The following is a 6,158-nucleotide window of genomic DNA, read 5'->3' on the forward strand; positions in this document are numbered from 1 at the left end:
TATATATAATATAATCCAGAGCCATATATAGCTTTTCATGGCTCTGAAATAAACAGTGAAAAAGCATTTCCATGTCTCGCTGTATCAGCCATAAACCTGACCTAAGTAATGTCAAAGTGTAGATATTCTAAAAAATAAATAAAACTAATGGTCAGAATTCACAGACGCACAAGTAGGTCAATGTATTGAATCTGAAGAGAGACACCTTTAGTTCCCTCTACTGGAGAAAGAAGTCATTGTTCTGGCTGTGTGTCTCCTGTCAATAGAAATACATAGTAATGGCGTATCCCTTTTAAACTCTACCATGGTTGTCCGATCTCCTCTCTTTTATTTATTTTAGCCCCAGATTTACTAGCCGTATTTCTTTAAAAATCTGATAATTTAAAAGGGATACGTATTTTTGGTAAAGATATAAATATCAGTCAATGTGCAATGATGCTGCCCTTTTCCTAAAGGATAGAGCGGCTATTCCCTTGGCTATTGACAGCATCAAGACATTTTCAATGGCCTCTGAATTGACTCTCAAATTTAACAAATGTGATCTCATGCCAATTCATTGCTGTGACTCCGTCAACATTGCCTCCATACCTGTTAAAAAGGTAGTTAAATATTTAGGAATTGTTATCACTTTAACGTTTCAGATAGATAATCTTTAAACGTCAGTAATACAATTAATTCCATGAGAGTTTCATTAAGTCAATGGCTGCAACGTGATATCTACATTTTGGGTCGTATTCTTTTGTCCAAGACTGATGGTTTATCAAGAATCATTTACCAAAGTCCCTCCCTTTACCTTTCTTCTAAAAACATCGAAAACAGTTAATTCTGTTATACTTAGATTTGTTTGGAGGAATAAAACACATTATAGTTGGGAATCTCAATTAGTGAAAGACTATGACCGTGGAGGTTTACAGGCTATTGATTTTAAGTCGTTAGTGGGTGCTTTTAGAATTAAATGGTTGAAATTGTCTGTATTCCTACCTCTAGATGGTATCATAGCCCTAACAGTTGGTTTTATAAACTTCGTGAACTTAAATTCCGAATGAAATGCGATTTTGACCCTCCAAAATTACCTGTGAAACTGTTTAAGTTTCACCAGCAAATTAGATTTTTCTGGTAAATGATATTCAAGCACAAAACATTGATTTGGAATAATATAGTTATTAAAATTAATAGGAAATCCATTTTCAAAGGCCTTTGGTTTGACAAGGGTATTCATTTTGTATGTGATCTGTTCGACAACACTGGGGAGTTTCTGTAGTTTTATGAATTAATTGGTACAGTTCGGGTTAATATTACTCAGAGAGAATTAATGAAGGTTGGCAAATCAATTACACATCCTTTACTTGGACTTATTAAGAACACTGTTATATTATGAGGTTGTTCCCTCTTTTCCAAGTTTACAAATGAATGACACCTTAATAAAAATCTACAATAAGTGGATATGATTGGCAGTTAATGAAGTATATTTATAATTCAATATATTGCTATGGAAGTGACCAACCCATGCTATGGTCAAAAACGACTACCTTTAACCTTAATTATCCAGTTATGTATAAAAAAAAATATTGAAACTAATTTTAAAATATTTTCTTCCATCTACCCTGTTTTAAGGATTTCTTCTTCAATTTTGGAAAAATGCCTTGTGTTTTTTGTTCCTCTGATTCAGAATCTATAAAGCATTTATTTTTTCATTCAGCCATTCTAGTAAACTATGGATTGAAATTCATGAATGGCTGTGTATAAATTCTCCAGAATTATCTTTGATGATGTTAAATGGGATTATGCTTATCCTTGTAATTCCGACCAGAACTATTTTATTAACATTATTCTCTTGGCCAAATATTATATTCACAAATATAAATGGGGTGGAAAAATTCCTATTTTATTGTTCTTTTCATTTAACTGTTACAATTTTATAAATCCCTCAAATTTGTGAAAGTTGAAATGTTGGATAAATTATTAGAATTTACGCCTCTGAACGTCTGTTAATGTCTCATTGCCTTGTCACATATAAATGATGTCCTGAATTATTATTATTTATTTATTTTCTGGGGGGGGGGGGTGTTCACCTGTTGTTTTGTTTTATTTTTACAGGAATGTCCCTGTATTGATGTGCAATATTGTTATTGTTGCAATTAATTTTTATATATTTTTTAAACTCTACCATGGTTTGTTGGACAAAGCCTATGGAGAAAATTAATGGCGTTCTTGTAGGGTTTTTTGGATAAACGCTGAAAATAAGTTATGTGGTATACACAGGTTTAGGAGATTTTCTACGTTTTGTTCTATGAGATAACCTTCATCAGCGAACGTAACTTTTTGTGAATTTTTAAGCATTTACGTAATAAAAAACACAAAGCACATAATTCATAAAAGGTTATGTTAACTGACTGCTATTATCACAAACCCAAACGTATAAGATCTCCTAAGCCTGTGTTAACCTCAGATGTCATTTTCAGGGTTTTTCCAAAACCCTATTCATTCCCAATTCATTTTCCCATAGGGATGGCTAAATGAACCTGCATTTTTGCACCACAAGCTGGCGAGCTCTATTTAGTCTAAAATAGGTTCATTAGTCAAGGCTTTGATCAACAGTGTTCAGGAGTGTCACCTGCTGGTCAAAAGAATTTAGAGCAGCCAAATCATTATAGATGATGTCCCACACTCCGTAGCTTGTGTGCATCGAAGGCTTTTTGTCTTCTAACAAATCACTACCAAACCAATCAGGTGGTTGTTCGACAAAATGAAGCTTCGGACGTCATTTATCACGTGCTTCTGATAACGTTTTTGTATAAATGTATTTTATTGCCAATGAACAAATACAATAAGGCATAACATGCATTCAAATAATCAGTGGGAATTAGAGCACACAAGGGTTACACCACAGCTAAATAAACAAACCATAATACAAAAGCAAATAAATAAACCATAATAAAATAAGGGCTACAAATTAGGCATAAATTAAGCTATGGGGTCTTCTAATAAATCTAATCTATTAATCAATTTTATGTTAAGCGGTGAGACACAGGGGAACCCAAGAGCATTCTCAGATAAGGAAACTGGGATGAATGAACCAAAGTATTAATTGTTATTAAATTATTACACATGGAGTGCAGATCCGGGAAGCTCTGATGAGTTTGCAGAAAAAACAGATGTGGAGACTGAGGTTGGAGCAAGCCGAGTAGAACAGGGTAAACAGGTCCTGAGGGGAATCCAAGTTAGTGGTGTTGAGTAAAATCCAGAGCAAGGGAGTTGGGTGGTGAGATGTGGAACAGGACACAGGAGCCAGAGACAGAGAGGTAACTACAATGAGAGGATAAACGGTGGCAGGCAGGGAAACAGGCACAGCAGTGTAACAGGATCTTGCATAATCATAAATGGCTAGAATCATGAACTGACTGAGCAGAGATTACGATCTGGCAGAGTGGAAGTGGCAGGACTGAGTGTTTGTAGAGGTCTTGATTATGCAACAAGTTGCAGCTGGTAGGGATCTGCTCTGACTCCAACACACCTGTCTCCAACCACACAATCACACAGAGAGGGAGAGTGGGAGAGAAAGTGTGTACAGGGGGAGTAACTGCAGGTCAAGAAGATACCGGATGAACACCAGAGGGCATGGCAGGAGTCTTTTAGACAACTTTTTTTCCATACACATTTCAATGAATTGAAGTAATTAACATATTATTTCTGAAAAACAATAAGCAAAGGCTATATTTAATTGTCATGAATATAACATTTACCAAAAATAAGTAAAACATTCAATAGAAATTCTATGTTCTTATCTTCCAAGTTTTATACCGAAAGTTACATTATCTCTAGTAAACTGGGTTATTGGAAAGATTTTTTCTTCTTCTAACCAGTCATACATATCACTCGAGGATGTTGCTGTAAACACAAATGGTCTGTAGTTTCAAATTCTGAGACACAAAATATGCAGTTATTGTGACCAAAATTTAATCTATGCCTAAGGAATTCTCTCGGGGGATATATATCATTAAATATTTTGAAGTGCAATTCCTTCACTTTAGGCGGTACAGGAAAAGACAAGTAATTAATACATTTCCTAATAATGGGTTTAGAATAAATTAGAGATATGGACTTTTTGCTGAATTGCATAGGAAATAAATAGTTGGTTTAATGTTGATGGATTCATTTGTTTGGCAATTTATCACTTGCGAAATCATGCCCATCAATCAGTAATGACGGCAAATGAGGGATGTCAACCATATGAGGTACTGTGTTTTTAACAATGAGAGCAAAATACTTTGGGATACTCTTGAAGAGACAACCTTGCTTTATGACATATCTCCTTATAATGTTGTTCACCACTGTAGAGAAGTGTCCATTTTTGTTCATAAATGTTTTAAATTCTTTGTAAGAGAGGACCTCGCACTTACAGATGACATTGATTTTGTAGAAATTCCCTGGTATCAGCCACCAGATTCTGATATTGGTAGTTTCATTGATAACCTTTTTAAAATTTATTATGATGTATATTTTTTTGCCCTTTTTCTTCCCAATTGGTAATTACAGTCTTTTCCCATCGCTGCAACTCCCGTGCGGACTCGGGAGAGGCGAAGGTCGAGAGCCATGCATCCTCCGAAACACGACCCTTCCAAGCCGCACTGCTTCTTGACACACTACTCACTTAACCCAGCCGCACCAATGTGTCGGAGGAACCACTGTACAGTTGGCAACCGAAGCCAGCATACATGCACCCAGCCGCCACAAGGAGTCGCTAGAGCACAATGGGACAAGGTTATTTCATGTTAATTGTATAACATTTTTGTGAATGTAGGTTCCTTCCTCTCTGTCAAACAAAAAACTGATGGAAATCCTTTGGATTACATTAAGATTACATTCCCTTCTCTGCTTCAGTTTGATCCTCCTGATGTAATGGAGGTGATGGAGATAATTGTTAACTTTAAGATATCAGCAGCAGGTCATGACAAGATTGGTTCCTCTGGGGAAATCAGTGTCTTCCTCAATTACTGAGCCTCTGAAATATATCTTCACCAAATCAATGCAAACGGGTATTGTTCCTAAATATTTGAAAATTGCCAATGTTATTCACCTCTATAAATCTTGCGATTCCAGATCTTTCACAAATTATCTCTCAATATCTGTACTAGCATGTTTTTCTAAACTCATTGAAAAATTGGTGACTAAGAGAATATTGAAACATTTAAATCGACACTGTATTCTATATGAGCACCATTATGGTTTTCGTAAAAACTACTCCACAGATATGGCTCTTTTGCAACTTGTGGATCAAATCTTTACAGCCCTGAACAACAATGAATACCTCTAGGCATCTTTTTTATATTTAGCCAAAGCGTTGGACACGGTCGATCATGAAATATTACTTTCTACATTTTATTATTACTGTTTTCACAATTTTATATATAATTGGCTATATACTTATCTTTATGTTAGAGAACAATATGTTTATGCAAATGTTTAAATCATTTGTTTTATTTAGTATAGTAAAAGCTTTTGTCTTAAGCATCCTAAATAATGCCATAGATTCAGTTTTTGAAAAATAGTCAACTTCAAGGCAAAAAAAGGGGAAGCATGATGTAAACCTAGTATTCCAACTGATTATAAACTACTAACATGCTGACCAGACCTGACATGTAGCAAAATAAATGTAGAAATACATGTTATTCAATTATTGCTCGCGCGTGAACCAGGGACCCTCTGCGCACATCAACAACAGTCACCCAAGAAGCATCGTTACCCATCGCTACACAAAAGCCGCGGCCCTTGCAGAGCGCACTATTCCACCGCTAACTAAGCTAGCCATTTCACATCCGTTACACTCACCCCCCCTTTTGACCTCCTCCTTTTCCGCAGCAACCAGTGAACAGGGTCAACAGCATCAATGTAACTCTGCACACATCAACAACAGTCACCCACGAAGCATCGCTACCCATCGCTCCACAAAAGCCGCGGCCCTTGCAGAGCAAGGGGAACTACTACTTCAAGGTCTCAGAGCAAGTGACGTCACCGATTGAAACGCTATTTAGCTGGCACCACCACTAACTAAGCTAGCCGTTTTACATCCGTTACACCAACGAGCATCTGCGATGCCAAGAGCTAAAATAGAACTCCTTTCTATTTCTGTCGCAGATCGTGCTGAAAGTCCTACCTCT

This window comes from Oncorhynchus gorbuscha, linkage group LG02 (genome assembly GCF_021184085.1).
Source record: "Oncorhynchus gorbuscha isolate QuinsamMale2020 ecotype Even-year linkage group LG02, OgorEven_v1.0, whole genome shotgun sequence".
NCBI classification, from domain to species: Eukaryota; Metazoa; Chordata; class Actinopteri; order Salmoniformes; family Salmonidae; genus Oncorhynchus; species Oncorhynchus gorbuscha.